This window comes from Pan troglodytes, chromosome 22 (genome assembly GCF_028858775.2).
Source record: "Pan troglodytes isolate AG18354 chromosome 22, NHGRI_mPanTro3-v2.0_pri, whole genome shotgun sequence".
Classification (NCBI taxonomy): domain Eukaryota; kingdom Metazoa; phylum Chordata; class Mammalia; order Primates; family Hominidae; genus Pan; species Pan troglodytes.
Window position 1 is genome coordinate 14,245,398 of NC_072420.2, and position 18,085 is coordinate 14,263,482.

The window sequence follows — 18,085 nt, forward strand, 5'->3', positions numbered from 1 at the left end:
GTATAACCTGTTGATGTGGGAAATTTTACCATGTGGCCCAGGCTGTTGTCCAACTCCTGAGCTCAGGCAATGCGACCGCCTCAGCCTCCCAAAGTGCTAGGATTACAGGTGTGAGCCACCGTGCCTGGCTGCAAATGTGTTTTTAGGTGTTTATCCACCTTATTTGAAAACTAAGTCCACACTAAAACTGACGCATGAATATATATATAGCAGCTTTGTTTATAATTCCCGAAACTGGAAGAAACCAAGAGGTCTCATAATTGATGAATGGAAAAAAAAATAAAAACTGTGATACGTCATATAAGGGAATATTACTTCCTAAAAAAAGTAAATGATCTGGCAAAAGATTCAGTGAGGAGGTTTAATAGGTGAAGAACGTGGGCATTATTTGGACCAGTCAAAGTATTCTGCATGTTACCACAACTGTGGAATCACAATAGTATGCATTTGCGTTCTTTTTTTTTTTTTTTTTTTGAGACGGAGTCTGCTCTGTCGGCCAGGCTGGAGTGCAGTGGCACGATCTCGGCTCACTGCAAGCTCTGCAACCCGGATTCACGCCATTCTCACGCCTCAGCCTCCCGAGTAGCTGGGACTACAGGTGCCTGCCACCAGGCCCGGCTAATTTTGTTTTTGTATTTTTAGTAGAGACGGGGTTTCACCGTGTAGCCAGGATGGTCTCCATCTCCTGACCTTCTGATCTGCCCACCTCAGCCTCCCAAAGTGCTGGGATTACAGGCGTGAGCCACTGCACCCGGCCTGCATTTGTTAAAAAACAAAGAATCTCACAGCACAAAGAGTGTCACTTAATATATGCAAATTTTAAAAAAACAACAACAACAAAGTAGGTGTTCTGGGGATCCTGGGATGGAATGCAGAATGTGATAGAAAATCTAAAGTACTACAAATGTATAAAGCCACTTCACTCTAGGGAGTGGGAAAAACGTGCTGACATAAGCATCTTAGAAAATGGATGGGCCTTCTGTGGTGGCTCACACCTGTAATCCCAGCACTTTGGGAGGCCAAGGTGGGTGGATCACCTGAGGCTGGGAGTTTGAGACCAGCCTGGCCAAATTGGTGAAACCCCATCTCTACTAAAAAGACAAAAATTAGCTGGGCGTGATGGCGGGTGCCTGTAATCCCAGCTACTCAGGAGGCTGAGGCAGGAAAATCGCTTGAACCTGGGAAGTAGAGGTTGCAGTGAGCCGAGGTCACGCCACTGCACTCCAGCCTCAGCCTGGGCAAGAAGAGCAAAACTCCATCTTAAAAAAGAAAAAGAAAAAGAAAAACAAAGAAAATGCATGAAGACTGAAAGGAAGAGAAACTGCAAACAACTCATGTGATCTGGTTGGTATAGCTGTTTCCTACAGGAAATGGGATAGCGATTCTGATATTGATAGAGAATAAATGTATATTGGAACTAGACAGTTAAGCAAATGGATGACAAATGACAGGAGCCTGGTTTCTCACTATTAAAGTGGGAGGTTACATGTAAGCAAGGGGAGAAGGCCAGAATGATCATGTGATAAAAGAATTGAGTCATAGACATCAGTATGAACTAACACTTATACACATTACATTTAGAAATATTTATAGTTATGTGTATACACAGCTTAGTATACACACATTTATTTCTTTGCTCTGTAAACTAAGACGGTCTAGAACCAATGATATCCCAGCAGAAATGAGCATATCTAACACTCAAGTCTTCAATTCTTGGGTTTTTGTTCATGATCCGGGATCCAGGAGTTGGGCCCTGGGGCTGGGCATTGTGTAGCCTCCGGGATGGTGCTGAGCATCCATTCCCACCCTCCTGCAGCTGGGGACCCATCCCTTGACTTGGGCCCCCTGGAGGCAAGAACATGGTCACCCACTTTAATCACATGGTCCCTATCACATAATCAGAGGGCGCTGTGGGTTTTAACTCTTCAAGCTAGATGTGTAAACAATTCGACATAGATAAGATATAGTGACTAGAAGTCTTTTATTTATTTATTTTGAGAGAGAGTCTCTGTTGCCCAGGCTTGGAGTGCAGCGGCACAAACAATCAAACAATAACCAAAATCCAGAAGACTGAAAAGGTCAAATGCTGTCAAGGATGGGGAGCAACAGGACCTCTCATTCCTTGTTTGTGGCACAATCAGTTTACTGTACCCACGAACTCCCAGGCCCAAGTGATCCTGCCACAATCAATCTCCCAAGTAGCTGGGGCCACAGGCATGCACCACCATGCCTAGCTGATTGGTTTTATTTTTATAGAGATAAAGTTTCCCTGTGTTGTCTAAGGTGGTCTCAAACTCCTGGGATCAAGTGATCCTCCTATCTCGGTCTCCCAAAGGGCTGTAAGTACAGGCATGAGGTCCTGCACCCAGCCTGGAAGTCTTTATAGATAAGTTCAATTTAACTGTTTCTCCATCTGCTCCACTCAGCCGAGTTTCCCTCTCAGTCCAAGGGTGAGAACTGCAGCTCAGTCCCATCCAGGATGGCTGCAGATGACCCAGCGCCACTGCCATACTCCAGATGCTGGTCAACGAGGAAGGGATCCTGAGGCCTGGCAGCGGGCGCTCTCAGGAACCTTGAAGCCCTCTAAACGGGACCCGCCATCCGTGCCTGTCAGAACTGTTGCCGCTACCTGCACTTGGCACACAGGCAAATATGGCCAAGCAACCCCAAACTCCCCTCTTCCCCTCTGGGCCCAGGCGGCGCTGAACCTGCTGCTCAGCCACATCCTGGCGAGTGCACAGTGCCCAGAGCCTGCAAACCAGCACTCAGGGCGCGAGCCAAGGAAGAGCAGGGCCTAGAGTGGGAGGGCGTGTGCCACACGGCTACCCTCAGGCCGTCGGGCCCAGCCCTGCAGCCTCTACCGTGGGCTCAGCTGCAGCTGGCATTGGAAGGTGGCAGCAGCGGTGGCAACCCCAGAACCTGTCCGCGCCACCAGCAGGCGAACCCCAGGGTCGGACACCGCCACTGCGCCTAAGTCAGGCAGTGGGACCTCAGTTGCAGGATCGTGGGAACCTGCCGCAAAGCCTCGTCGCCACAGCTGTACAGGGCCCAGTGGTCGCAAGCCTGCGCTGCCGGCGCGAGCCGAGGAAGATCAGAGCCCCGGGTGGAAGGGCGATGTACTCGGCGATGCTCAGCGGCCTGGGCCCAGCCCTGTAGCCTCTACCATGGGCTCAGCTGCAGCTGCCACCTGAACATGGCACGTGGCAGGAGAGGCTGCAACCCTGACCCTGCCAGCGCCACCAGCCACGCGGATACTTGGGCCAGAAGCCTCCAGGGCGCCTAAGTCAGGGGTTGGGTCCCTGGCTGCAGAAGGCCGGGAACCGACGCTCAGCGCCACCCTGGAGGCTGCACGATGCCCAGCGCCAGGGCCCAGCTCCTGGATCTCAGGTTGAGGAGGGGCCGGGGCGGCTCTGTCAAGCAGGCCATGTGGCAGGGAGCCCCCCACGTTCCTCTGCAAGGAGCCCCGCCAGCCCGATAGCGCCTCAGTGGCAGGTGCCACCTGCACGCCGTGCTGGGCGAAGCGCAGCCAGGGCGGTTTCCTGCCTCGCGTGTCTCCCAGGTCTGCTGAGTTGCGCATGCGCTGTTGCCTAACGGTTCTGCTCAGCTGCCTAACGGTTCTGCTCAGCTGCCTAACGGTTCTGCTCAGCTGCCTAACGGTTCTGCTCAGCTGCCTAACGGTTCTGCTCAGCTGCCTAACGGTTCTGCTCAGCTGCCTGACGGTTTTGCGCAGCCATTTTCTCCCGGGAGAGGCTGAAGTGCCCAAAAGCTTGGCCGACTGAGATTTCTAGTCGTGTCAGGGCGGGTGCAGGGACTGAAGAAGGGCGAGGGCGAGCGGCGGGGACTGGGGAAGGGCGAGCGGCGGGGACTGGGGAAGGGCGAGCAGCGGGAGGCACGGGCTCTCTCTAGCAGGTGGCTGCAGCCATGAAGAGGCTCTGTGCCGCCGCTGTCAAGGGCCAGACGGGCCCAGTGCGCCCAAGCCCCTTCAGTCAGCTGGTCTACACCAACAACGACTCTGACGTGATTCACCATGGGGATCTCAGGAAGATCCACAAAGCTGCCTCCCGGGCCAAGCCTGGAAGCTGGAGAGGATGATGAAGAAGACGACAATGGACCTGAACATAAGAGATGCGAAGAAGAGGTACCAGGCCCTGCCTGAGCCGGGGCTGCAGGAGGAGGAGGAGGCTGTGGGAGGATCGCCCCTTCAGAGTGGGGGCTGGGGGTCCTGGGGACGAGGGGAGCAGGTGGAGGAGTGGCGGGCAGCAGGGCGGCCGTCCTGGCCCCCGAGGTCTTGATCTTCTTCCCGGTAAGGCCCGCCAGGCCTTGGATGGGGGCGCCCTGCAGGGCGGAGGGCCCAGGCCACCTTAAAATCAACCCCAAACTTTAGTTAGCTGCTTTCTCCTTCACTCCCACTTCCTCTCACAGAGCACTGTGTAGAGAATTTTAAAGTGATTTAACTTACAAAATTAAGTACATACAGGGTTTTACTTTTAATGTACAGGTTTTAAAAGATAATGTTAGATACATTATGAAATGGTGCATAATGAAATAATTCCCATAATATATTAACTTCTTGGCTAAAAATTTTTTGGATAAAGTCCAGTATCCATTTCAATATCAATGAATGTCTATGTAAATACATTCTTTGCTGAGGGACCTTAGAAGGTAACTTTGAGGTGGGAAGATGGTTTATGTTTTCGAATTTAAGAAGACTCATTTTTCTGAAGATGCAAGTTCTTTATCACTTTTACATAAACCAAATAAAGTTATCAACGTTTTAACATTTTTAAAATTACACACGCTGTCTTTTACTATTGTGATGACATTTAACAAATTTTGTAACGGAGTAGAAAAGTCTTGCCCTTCTAGATTTCAAAATGTGCTATTAATTTGCACAAAATGGGCCATGGCCAGGCGCAGTGGATCATGCCTGTAATCCCAGCACTTTGGGAGGCCGAGGTGGGTGGATCACGAGGTCAGGAGATCGAGACCATCCTGGCTAACACGGTCTCTACTAAAAATACAAAAAATTAGCCGGGCGTGGTGGTGGGCGCCTGTAGTCCCAGCTACTTGGGAGGCTGAGTCAGGAGAAATGGTGTGAACCTGGAAGGCAGAGCTTGGAGTGAGCCGAGATCGCACCACTACACTCCAGCCTGGGTGACAGAGCGAGACTCCGTCTCAAAATAATAATAATAAATAAATGAATAAAATTTGAAAAAAAAAAGGGCCAGACGTGGTGGCTCATGCCTGTAGTCCCAGCACTTTGGGTGGCCGAGGCAGGTGGATCACCTGAGGTCAGGAGTTTAAGACTAGCCTGGCCAATATAGTGAAACCCCAACTCTACAAAAATACAAAAATTAGCCAGGCACGATGTCGGGAGCCTGTAAGCCCATCTGCTCGGGAGGCTAAGGAGGGAGAGTCGCTTGAAACTGGGAGGCGGAGGTTGCAGTGAGCTGAGATCCCATCACTGCACTCCAGCCTGGGCGACAGTGAGACTCTGTCTCAAAAATAAATAAATAAATCACAAATTATTTGATAACAGCTGAAAAGACAGGTAAATGAATACAACACAGTAGAAAATCCAGAAACACTCAAATATCTAAGAATTCAGAATTTGATAATGCTCACACTTTATACTAGTAGGGAAAGAATTAGTTTCATAAGTGAAATGCCTGCTTTTTGGAGAAAACTAGATTTTTATGCCACAAAGTAAATTTCTGACGGAATATAGATTAATTTTTTAATATACAAAATGATAAAAGCACCAGAAGAAAACATAAATGCCTATTTACAGAGGTACATTTTTGTGTTGACAACACCTTTCTAAGAAGCTCAGAAGCAAGCAGTCTGAAGGATAATTAAGCAAAACAAAATTAAACTGTAATGAGAAAAATAAAAGGCAGCATACTTGTAAAATATTTACTACACATGTATGTGCATGTGTGTATACATATTAGATTTTTAAATCATCATTTTATAGATAATTCACTTAAATCAACAAAAAACCCTCTAATTTAAAATTGAGCAATTTAAATTAGAGATCTAAATTGCAGATCTAAAAATAGTACTTTGCTTCTAATTTAAAATTTGGAAAGTATTTTCTTAAGATCTGTAAGTGACCTATGCACACAGAAAACAATATTTAGTGTTCCTGGTTACAGAAGGCATTTAAGTTAAAAGAGGAATCAAATACTGCTTTCTATCTACAAAGTTTGTGAGGATAAAGAGCAGTGATATTTATACTGCTGTTTAAAGTTTAAGTTGCAGATAACTTTTCAAATAGACAATTTGGTGGTAAGTACCATATTATTAAGAAGAATCCATATAATGACTTTTATAAATATATTTCAGTGAATTTACAGCATGGGGTAATATGTGACCACTGAAGGTAGAAATATGTAGAGAACTAGGTGACATTTGAAAATGTATTTTGGTGTATCCAGTGAGGGTAAAGTTCAGTTTGATTATACATACACACAGACTACAGTCTTGCGTTATCTGAAGTTGTGTATGAAATATGATAAAGTTTGTTATTTGAGGGCATTTGTTTTAATATAAAATGTTTTTCCTTTTTATTATCTTTGATTTCCACATTGAGCATGTACAATGCTATTAGAAAAAGTTTATTATTAATGAAATAATTTTTGGGAAGAGCAGGAATATAATTTTGCACCAATAAAAATAATTTCTCACTTTCTGTATTTTAATTATTATTTTTTGTGGATTAGTATATTCTGTGAACTTTTAGCATCTTCAAAAGACAATCTTTTTACCTGTGCTTGTTGATTTACATATACATCTTATTAGGCACATATTTTTATTATATATAGATTTCTTACATATATGTCAATAATTATAGATTAATTAGTGTAGTTTTATTATTAAGAAAATAAAATAGAAAATATAAATGCTTTATTTATAGCAGTTTTTTTAAGGTATTGAACTTCTCAACTGTATTTATCCTTTTAATCAATTTATCACATGTAAGCTGAATGCCTATTATGTAGAAGATACATTAACTCTCAAGATCCTTTCATCCTTAAAAATTTCACATTTACCTGCTCAGCCTTAGCAAAGTGAGAGATTTAAAGTTGGAGTACTAGGAATGAATCTCAATTGAAGCTTTTCCTCTCATCTTTAAAATAAAAACACTTCTGAAGTAAGAAACTAGTAAAAGATAACTACCAACCACGATTTTGGAAATTTATAACAGCTTTAAATAGTAATATTAATCACTGGAAATACCTAATTTGCATGCATTCTATAAACTTAAATATGAATTTACATACATTCTGTAAATCTAAACATGGAATAAAATGAGCCATACCTACTTGAATCCCAAGTTTTCTTTGGCTTGAAGTTTTAAAAATATTAAAGAAGTACTTTGTTTTAACAGTTTGTTTTTATTTCAACTCTCCTTTTGTATAGCACTCTTAAAGCTAAAATTTCTTTAAGTGTTAATCCTATGACTAGGACTGCCATCAGCCTGTTGTATATACCATATTACACTTCATGGAAGGCACGGTGAATGGTGTGATGCCTCCTTATTTATGTAACAATAAAAGATCATTTAAATTTCTGCAAAATATACTTGTAACAAATAATGACTTATAAGTGGCATTTCAATGTCAGAGATGTTAAAATATGAGAAATAGAGTATCTTAGAATTATTAAAATAGTTTTATCTCTAACCTTTAAAACATACCACAAAGTAGGCATAATTGTACCATTTTACTTAAAATGTTTTCTTTGTTAAGTAGTAGAAATAATTACAATATCTATCAATTACTGAGCTGTTACATGTGCTAGGAATTCTTCGAAATACATTGCACAGATTCTCATGAGGCATCACAGTGATGTCCTGTGAGATAACTGCTGTATTCATCTTCACTTTATTGATGAGAAAATTGAGGCACAGAAAGGTTAAGTGATAGCTAGAAGGTGAAAGACTTTAAAGTAATATTCAAGCCCAAGTTGAACTGAATCCAAAGGCCAAGCTCTTTCTATTCAAATAGGCCACTCTTTCATTAATGTAGTGAGTAATAACAGTGAATGAATGTTGTAGTTTCTTCAGGAGAATATTAAATATTTGTTTTGAAGGCAGAGAAAGAGCATGGTATTTAATGTTGACAATTACATAAATCATTCTATGTTTTGAGACAGTGGACTAAACTTTCCTTAAAAGGCATCTCACTCTTGTAGGACTGCTCTACACTGGGCCTGTGCCAATGGCCATGCAGAAGTAGTAACACTTCTGGTAGATAGAAAGTGCCAGCTTGACGTCCTTGATGGTGAAAACAGGACAACTCTGACGAAGGTAAATGGTAGCCAGTTCTTTCAGCAGGAGATGGATTTGGTTTAAATACATAGAATAAAAATGAATTTATCTCATTGAAATATAACTAGTTTGTGAAACCTGTGGAATATTTATTTATATTTCCTATAATTTATAATTTACTTCTTGCTTTAATACTGACAGGCTCTGCAATGCCAGAGGGAGGCTTGTGCAAATATTCTCATAGATTCTGGTGCTGATCCAAATATTGTAGATGTGTATGGCAACACAGCTGTCCATTATGCTGTTAACAGTGAGAATTTGTCAGTGGTGGCAAAATTGCTGTCCTGTGGTGCAGACATTGAAGTGAAGAACAAGGTAGACATTAACCAATGTTATTTTCAAAATATTTGAAATCCATTTGTTTTAACATTAACATATGTAAATTGTTTTATATTTGGAAGCTCAAACATTCCTATTTTTCTATGAAAATAGTTTGACAAAACTTAATTGTCTAGGATTTTGCTTTAAATATTAATATTTTTACAAGAACTATTAGTATGGTTTTTCTGTGCATTATGATAAATATTTAAATTTGTTAAAGGTAAAACATTTTCAAATATTCTTTCCCACCCAAGTTTTTTTTTTCTTTCCAGTTAGTGTAAAACTACAAGAAAGTAAAATTTGCCTGCATAAATTGAGTCAACATGTAAAATTTAGGAGACATGCAGAAATCTGGATTTCCTCTTAAAGGATTGAATCTTGTGTCTCTTGAGCCCGTATGACTGTTTGGAAACTATGAAGACATTCTAGTTTTACATAAAGCATATGTTTCCAGTTTGCTACTGTGCCCACCTAGTTACATCACTTATTCAACTTACCTATTTTGCCTCTGTAAATATTTCAGTTATCAATTCCTCTCTCATAGTACATTTTGGTAAAGATTTCAAGTTATTGAAGACAGTTTATAGGTGTTTATAATATATAGTTTATATTTTACATTAATTCATTAATAATGGGGTTGTCTTCTAGAATTTAGAATATTTTTTAAATGATGATTTTTCTTCATATAAACCATAAATAATCATCTTCTATTAGAAGGCCTTTAAGCCTTTTTAGATTAATCATGGTTATATTTGAATAGGTTATGCATATTGCAGAAAAAAATATTATATCTTTCTCCACAGAATTATCCCTTAAAATTCAAGTGATTTAGTGGCTTCTATTTTGCTAAGCCACATACATGAGTTAGAACTTTCATTAATAAGCCATTTTATTCATACTTCTGATATTTTGCCAAAAAATAGTATCAGTTACAATAGAAACCAGAATAAAAATGGATTATTGCATTTTAAGAAGTAGATATGCATTAGGATCCTAGGAGTATCATTATAATAGAGAATAAACTTTTATACTAAATTTCTTTTCTTTTTTTCTTTTTCTTTTTTTTTTTTTTTTTTTTGAGACAGAGCCTTGCTCTGTCACCAGGCTGGAGTGCAGTGGTGTGATCTCGGCTCACTGCAATCTTTACCTCCCTGGTTCAAGCTATTCTCCTGCCTCAGCCTCCTGAGTAGCTGGGAGGCAGGCATGTGCCACCACGCCCAGCTAAATTTTTTGTATTTTTAGCAGAGATGGGGTTTCACCATGTTGACCACGATGGTCTCGATCTCCTGACCTTGTGATCTGCCCACCTTGGCCTCTCAAAGTGCTGGGATTACAGGCATGAACCACTTTGCCTGGCCTTTTATACTGAATTTCTAATAGCTGAGATAAAATCCTATTGTCTGGTAATAGGATAAACCCCATGGACCATTTAAGAATAAGCAATCAAAGTTTATTTGAAGCCAATCTCTTTTAATTTAGAGCCACTTTCTTAGTGACCCATTTAGAGCAGGAGTGCCTGACATTGGCATTTGGAATCTTGGGATCATTGATAGAAGATAATCAAGTGAGTTTGTATCACCCAGAGGAAACCTCCATTTTTGGGGGGAAGCTTCCAAAACTGCATCCCTGAAATTCTAATTTGTCAAATGTTAATGTTTGCCACAAAAATATACTGTCAAATAAGGATTAGGTAAAGTTCAATTCATTTCTTGAATAATGAACATTTAATTCACAGTTTTATAACATTTCTTGAACATAGATAATGGTGGAATCTGTCGGGGTACAGTGCTTCTGGTAAGGTAATTATTCTTTGGAATAAAGTTGAAGAAACACTGTTCTAGAGGTAATAATTTAGATTACTAATTTAGTAAAAAATAAAGTATTTACTACTATGTCTTAGGGTTTAAGGATATAGAGGTAAAAGATACAGCCCCTGCCCTCAAGAAGCTCTTGGTTTACATGGGAAACAATAAAATCATTACAATGTAATGATTTTTGGAGATAACCAGAGTTAATGTGGTGATGCAGAGGCTGAATGTTTACAAGAGAAGGTGCAGTGCATGGGAAAGCACAGAAAAGTGAGAAAGAAGGGATTGCTATTGATTTACTTTCCATTGTTTAAGTTCATAGGATATTATATAAGGTATTCAATTCAGCTGAGAAATATGTAATTTCATGAATTATAAATTGTTTTTGCTGTTTTACAGGCTGGCCACACACCACTTTTATTGGCCATAAGGAAAAGAAGTGAGCAAATTGTGGAATTTTTACTGACAAAAAATGCAAATGCAAATGCAGTTGATAAGTTTAAATGGTATAGTAGTTTTTTTATTAAAAAACACTTGAGTAGTGTGCTAGAGTAATAACACTCAAGTCAGAAATATTAAATTAATAACATTTACTTAAAATTATTAGATTATACAGAAAAATACCAACACAAATTATCAGTTAGGAAGAAAAGCAATTATTTGGACTGGTCAACACAAAGAACAGTATACAGTAGGATTTTCTTCTTTTATTATATTGACTGATTCTTATTTGTAATCTGATGTTTTTGGTTGCATTATCTTCTATTAGCTAAAGAGGTTCCGTATTAGTTTTAAGAAGTATGAATTTTTAATTTACTTTATAATTCAATATTGAATGATTAACACCTTTATAGTATTTTTCTAACTTCTGTTTTTCATACACTTTTAAAAAATGCAATATTTGCTGGGCATGGTAGCTGTTGTCTGTTATCCCAGCACTTTGGGAGGCCAAGTGGGTAGATCACCTGAGTCCAGGAGTTTGAGACCAGCCTAGCCAACATGGTAAAACCCCATCTCAATGAAAAATATAAAAATTAGCCAACCATGGTGGCACAAGCCTGTAGTCCCAGGTACTCAGGACAATATTATTCCTAATATTGTTTTAAGTCTTCAGATTGCTCTCACTTGTCCAACTTCTAGCTAATTTTGAAGTACAAAATATTATATCAGACTAAGGAGGAAATAGATAATTCTTCACTTAAAACTTTGCCTATTTTAGATTAGTGAACAGAACATATTTTCTTGCCCCTCAGTGGACTTTATGTTAGCCAATTCTACTATGCCATATCCCAGTGAGACATGAGTCTTTTCACCCCTTCCTTTTAGCCTTCGCCATGATTTACAAGGATAAACACTTGAGCACTCAAGATACTTAACATTTGTTAATACATGTAAATGGTTAATTCTATACTGACAGGCACATATTAAATTGGTTCGTTCCTAATAATGAAGTTATCTCTGTTATTTTAGCACAGCCCTCATGCTTGCCATATGTCATGGATCATCAGAGATAGTTGGCATGGTTCTTCAGCAAAATGTTGACATCTGTGCTGAAGCTACATGTGGAATGATTGCAGAACTTTATGCTGTTGCTTGTGGATTTAATCTCTAAGTGTTTACATTTAAAGGCTAGGTGAGATTTTATAGTTTGTTTCAGGTAGTTTTTGAGTGACAGTGAGTTAGTTCACTTCATCAGCCAGAAACTAGGCAAAAAGCTAGACTAGTTAGAAAGATTAATGGCTCCAGGATTCTTTATTTTAGGGCTTTAGGGACGCTAATGTTGTCTACTTGATTTGAAGTATAACCCCTATGCATGGGATAAATATAATGTCACAATTTTGGTTTTTCTAATTAGTTATTTGGGTCTCAAAATGTCCACTTTAAGCAGAAAACCTGATAGTGTCCCCAGGGGGCTGTCTTCCATACCTTCATTCTTGAATTTTTTAAAGGAATCTGAACCTAAGTCCAAGGAAGACATTCCTTTTGTACAAGTCAGAAGGATTGGGGGGTGGGAAATGGCCATTCTCTTCATTTTGCTGTTTCCATTGATTCTGTTGCTGCATCGTTGCCATTGAAACTGCTCCTGCAGTCTGGTAATGATTGACCTTTGTGACCAGGATGCCCTTACTAACACAGATTCCTCAGTCTTCATGGTATAGACTTCCAAGTTATGACATGTTTTTAAAGTTCACGTACATATTCTCAGCCATTGTTTCCAAAGTACCAGCACCCCACTCTGGCAGCTAGAACTTTTAGCTTTAGCCACACACATAGTGAGCAAATTGACCCTTCTCCTCACACTCAAAACCTGATATGAAACCCACATCTTAGCCTGGACATGGCCTAGACCTTCATGGTAAGTTATCCTTTGAGTGGCTTTTTTCTATTTTCTCTAGCCAATATTAGTCGTGGTAGTCTGAAACTGTAAGTCAGGTTGAAATAATGTTACAGGAAGAAATTGGAGATCCATTTTGTCTTTGTTACCAGATCTATATCCCTGGCCCTTTATATCCTGTGTAGCACCATTTTGTAGGTAGTGGAAGGTCTCATCTTATTCTATAAAATCCCATGTCATCTTTCCCAAGTTGTAGTGGGTTCCAACTTGTGGTTGTCCCCTCAAGTGATTCTTTTTTCCTAAAAGTAAAAATCTCCCATGCTACTTACATCTCCACCTCGAGTTTCTAAAATATTTTCAAATGCTGCATCACCATGAAGGCATTCAATAGACTTCACTAAATCTCAAGTAAGTTGGTTAGATTTAACAGAGCTAAGCCTCATCCATCACTGATCAGTCTTCACGTATAAAAGTAAGGATTTGTGCTGGCTTCAGTGGTACATATAGTAAAATTAAGACAACGTTGAGAAGATCAGCATGGTCCCCGCACAAGGATGACATAGAAATCTGTAAGGTGTTGCATATTTCTTGCAGTCCCCAAAAGGACACTTTATTACTTTCTAACTAGCTCCAAGGAAATGGTGTGAGTCAAAGCAAAATGGGTGACACCCAGTATTGCAATTGTGATTTTCATACAAAAAATTATTTACGTAAGGTGATCTATGAAATGAGATGTGGTAACACATAGGATCTTGTGTGCAATATTTTGTTAGTAGGGATCTCAGAAATGAGAAAATACCAACTTGCATCTTCTTTGTGGAACTTACAAAAAATAAAGGTAGGGTTTTGTCTTCCACAGCAGCTGGAAATGAACATAGTGACTAAGCATCATTCTAACAAAGATTTGTTGGTTCAGAGTTTAAGGAGGTAGATAAAGAGTAGTAGTAGTCCAAGCCACATGCTGACATCTATTAGTTTTCTACCCTTGGTGTGACTGATGAGCTCGGTAATAGAGTATAATTAGGTTATCTGATTTAATGATTTAATCTATTTATAAATAAATTTCATTACAAAATATAAAATAGCTTAGATGCTCTGAATTACAAGCCACAAAGAATAGAACATCTAATATCCAAAAGTAGGAATTAATAACAGAAAATTGCAATATTTGAATATTATAACCTATGAAGAAAAACATTTTTTTTGTTTTTGTTTTTTTTGTAATTTAATTTTTGTTGACACATGGTCTCCCTATGTTGCCCAGGCTGGTCTTGAACTTCTGGATTTAAGCAATCCTCCTGTCTCAGCATCCAAAAGTGCTTGCCTCACAAGCATGAGCCACTGCACCAGGCCAATATATTGGGTTTTATTGGGAATTTAAAATTGTTTCAGCAATAAGGCTCAAGAACAAATAATTTTTTTGCTTCATTTTTTATTTTAAGCATTTTAAAAATGTTATCTTGTTAAATCTTTATAATAACCTAGTGAAATAAGGCCCTAAAATCCTCATTTTTAGAAGACATTGACTCTAAGAGAAGCAACTTGTTCAAGAAAAAATACCTGTTGGTAGCCGTGCTAGGACTTATTCCGAGTTAAGGACATTTTCCATATGTCAAGCTAACTTTAGTTAATTTACTGAGTTATACTGCCCTCACTCCATGAGTGTTTTATCTTACTTTCTTCTTTAATTAGAAGCTTAAAAAGTTCATAGAGCTTACAAACTTAAGTCTATGGAAAAAGTAATGTTCTGATGTTAGCTCTAATATTGTCTGAAATACTCTAAGAATGTAATAAATTTGGTAAATGTTTTTTATATCAATGTTAAAATAGTGATTTTATTTATTTCATTTTTATACATGGCATTCATCAACAACTTTTGGAATATAAACAAAAGATATCTAAAAATTCTCGAAATAGTAATCCAGGTAAGACCTCTGATAGTAAACTACTCTTGGTGGTGCTACCATAAGATTATAGGAGTGTTAATCACAAAAGAGCTATTAGAAAAGCAATGTGTAAGTAGCATATGTTTACATATAGACCTATATGTAAGTGTTTTTTTATATACAAAGCTTTGATTTAATTTTTTAGTTTATAATTCAGAATTCATTAAGAATTTAGTTGTAGGTAGTTTATAATCTCAAAAATATTATCTGAAAAAATATTTGTTTAATTGTGGTCCCTAATATCCTATATAATACTTTTGTATAAATAAGTAAAACAATTTTTAAGCTTATCTATTGTATGTTTCCTCAACTGTCATAAAAATTTATGCTTGTTATAAAATGTATAATCCTTGGTGTGATTGATGAGCTCAGTAATGGGGATTATCAGCTTATCCAATTTAATGAATTAATATATTTATAAATAAATTTTATTACAAATTATAAAATAGCTTAGGTGCCTTGAATTACAAGCCACAAATAATAGAACTTCTAATAATGAAAAGTAGGAATTAATAACAGAAAACTGCAACATTTGAATATTATAACCTATAAAGGAACACAATTAAATAAACTGTTAAATAAACAAATATTTGTTTATTAAACATAAACAAACATATAAAATGTTTATTTGTTAAATAAACAAATAAATAATTTATTTGTTTATTAAACATAAACATATAAAATGTTTATTTGTTTGTTTCTTTATTGTAGAGACATGGTCTCCTTATGTTGCCCAGGCTGGTCTTGAACTTCTGGGCTTTATTTAATTTTTACAATAAATGATTTGCATTTAGAAAATTAGAATTAATTACAGTTGAGTATTGAGCAACATGAGAGTGAGGGTGCTGATCCCCCCATGCAGCTGAAAATCTGCTTTATAGGAAAATCTGTTTCTTTTGACTCTTCCAAAACTCTACAACTTTCTACTGTTGACCTGGAGCCTGAAAAAAGGTGAAAGCATAAGCAGTCAATTAACCCATAGTTTCTATTTTATATGTACTATATACTGTATTCTTAGAATAAAGTGAGCTGGAGAAAAGAAACTGTTATAAAGAGGAAGAAATATATTCACTATTTATTAGATGGAAGTGAATTATTATACATAAAGGACTTCATTCTCATTGCCTTTATGTTGAGTAGGCTGATAAGGAGGAGGCAGAGGCGAGATTTGTCTTAGTATCTTGCAGTGGCAAAGGAAAAGAAAAATCTGTCTATTAGTGGGCTCCTAGAGTTAGAACCCTTATTCAAAGATCAACTGTGTGGCATAGTGACTTGCGTCACTAAAAAAGTAACTATCTTTAGAATTTGGAACTCAATAATACTTTTCTTGCACCATAAATGAATGTCAATAAGAATTAACATAACTTAGCAAGGGTGCATCAGTACCAATAGGAGATTATTTTTCAAAGATACCTACTGAGTGCAGAAGTCAGAAAAGCAATTCTTTGTTGAGAAGCACAGGTTATGTTACATAGTCTTGTACCAACAAGGTCTCACTATTATCAACTTCATTCCCTCTAAGTTGAAACCAAATAAGATATATTTACTTCATTAGAACAAGATGTGTTGTTCTATCTGCTGGATAATTAGTGTGTTAATAGTAATTTTGTTACAACAAGTTACTCTGTTCCTACTAGCCAAAATATTATCATTATAAATATACAACTAGCTCAACTCTAGGCTCAACGAATTATAATAAAAGTGGAAAAAATTTTCACAATAACAAAAGTGCTACTGTGATACCTAAATATGACACAATACATTGTACAATATGAACTGTATGAACACATCTTTAATTTATTACATATTTATCAAAGGACTTCTATAAGTTAGATTTTGCAAGTTGCAGGAGACCAACATGGAATACACATAGTCTGGGTCTTTAAGGTGCTCATAATACAATAGAGCTCTCTCTATTGAATTTCTTCATTTTTCCAACAGAATTTCCTAACTATGTTTTCTATTTGTTTATCCACTTGTCCACTTAACAAATAACTGTCAGGTATCTTTAAGGTACTAAGCATCTTTCTTGTTATTATCATTGTCATTTTTTATTATTTACTACTTTATTAAAGTACTAAGCATTTTTCTTGTTATTATCATCTTTTTTATTATTTACTACTTTATTTAGTGCTTACTCTGTGCCAGAACCCCTTTGGGAGCTTATAATTATCACTTATTATGTCATTACCATATTCAGTATGTGTCAGACATTTTATATCCAACGTGAAGAATTAAAGCTTTAAAAAGTTTGGTAGTGTCCAGGAGCGGTGACTCACTCCTGTAATCTTAGCACTTTGGAAGGCCAAAGCGGGCGGATTGCTTGAGCACAGGAGTTTGGGACCACCCTGACTAACATGGTGAAATCCCATCTCTACTAAATACAAAAAATTAGCTGGGCCTGGGTGGCATGCATATGTAATACCAGCTACATGGGAGGCTGAGGTAGGAGAATTTCATGAACCCAGGAGGCGGAGGTTGCAGTGAGCTGCTGAGATCGTGCCACTGCACTCCATCCTGGGCAACAGAGTGAGGCTCTTGTCTCAAAAAAAAAAAAAAAAAAAGGAGAAAACAAAAGTTTGGTAGTATTTAAGGAAAGCAAGCTGAATGAGTAGAAGTTTTCCAGGTAAAGAGTCAGAAGGATGATATTTAGCAGAAGGAAAATTTAACCAGACTGTGTGTTTGGCAGAAGGAACATGTGAAGGAACACCTGATGAGGCTGCACCCTTGGCGGAAAGAACACCTGACACGGCTGAAAGCTTGGTGGAAAGAATACCTGACGAATAGGATACAGTGAATTCTTCTTCAAAGATTTTAGCCTGTAAACATCCTTTAAAATTCAAGAGGGGGAAGATTAAGTACAATGAGTTCTGAGTTCCTCATCAAAGAACAAATATATCAGTATGTTCAGCTTCTCTGTTCTTTGTTCTCCGTTTTAAAGTTTAACTTCCTCGTTCGTTATGCCTCCTTGCCCCTAGTTTCATTAAACAACCCCCTTCTAGCCTCTAACACCTGCTTTGTCTTTAGTCATTCTTAGTAACCTGCTCTGTCCTTAGTCATCCTTAGACATCTGCTCTGTAACTGTCTTTCCCGCTGAAACTACTCACCCTGCCACTCCAGCTCATACCCCTGCCCTCTTTGAAATAGCCAATCTGAATTGGCTTAGAGTGTGCAGTCCAACCCTATCCAATAGGGAAAAGACACAACAGTAGGGACTAGCTGCGTTAGAAATAAGAACACTTTCCCTTCCCTTGTCCAATGTGATCTTGCCTTTGCTCCATCTGCAAGACCACTCTTCCATAGAAGTAAATTTGCCTTGCTGTAAAAACTTGTTGCTGGA

At 38.5% G+C, this 18,085-nt stretch overlaps 1 non-coding gene and 1 pseudogene across 1 annotated transcript; both read left to right on the plus strand.

Moving 5' to 3' along the window:
- The first annotated feature begins 3,842 nt into the window (after nt 1-3,842).
- Nucleotides 3,843-17,754, plus strand: LOC749566 (putative ankyrin repeat domain-containing protein 30B-like; annotated as a pseudogene).
- On the plus strand, nt 13,282-13,388 carry LOC129138356 (U6 spliceosomal RNA). The gene has a single exon (XR_008541592.1). It is a non-coding gene; the product is annotated as a U6 spliceosomal RNA (small nuclear RNA).
- Nucleotides 17,755-18,085: the final 331 nt, after the last annotated feature.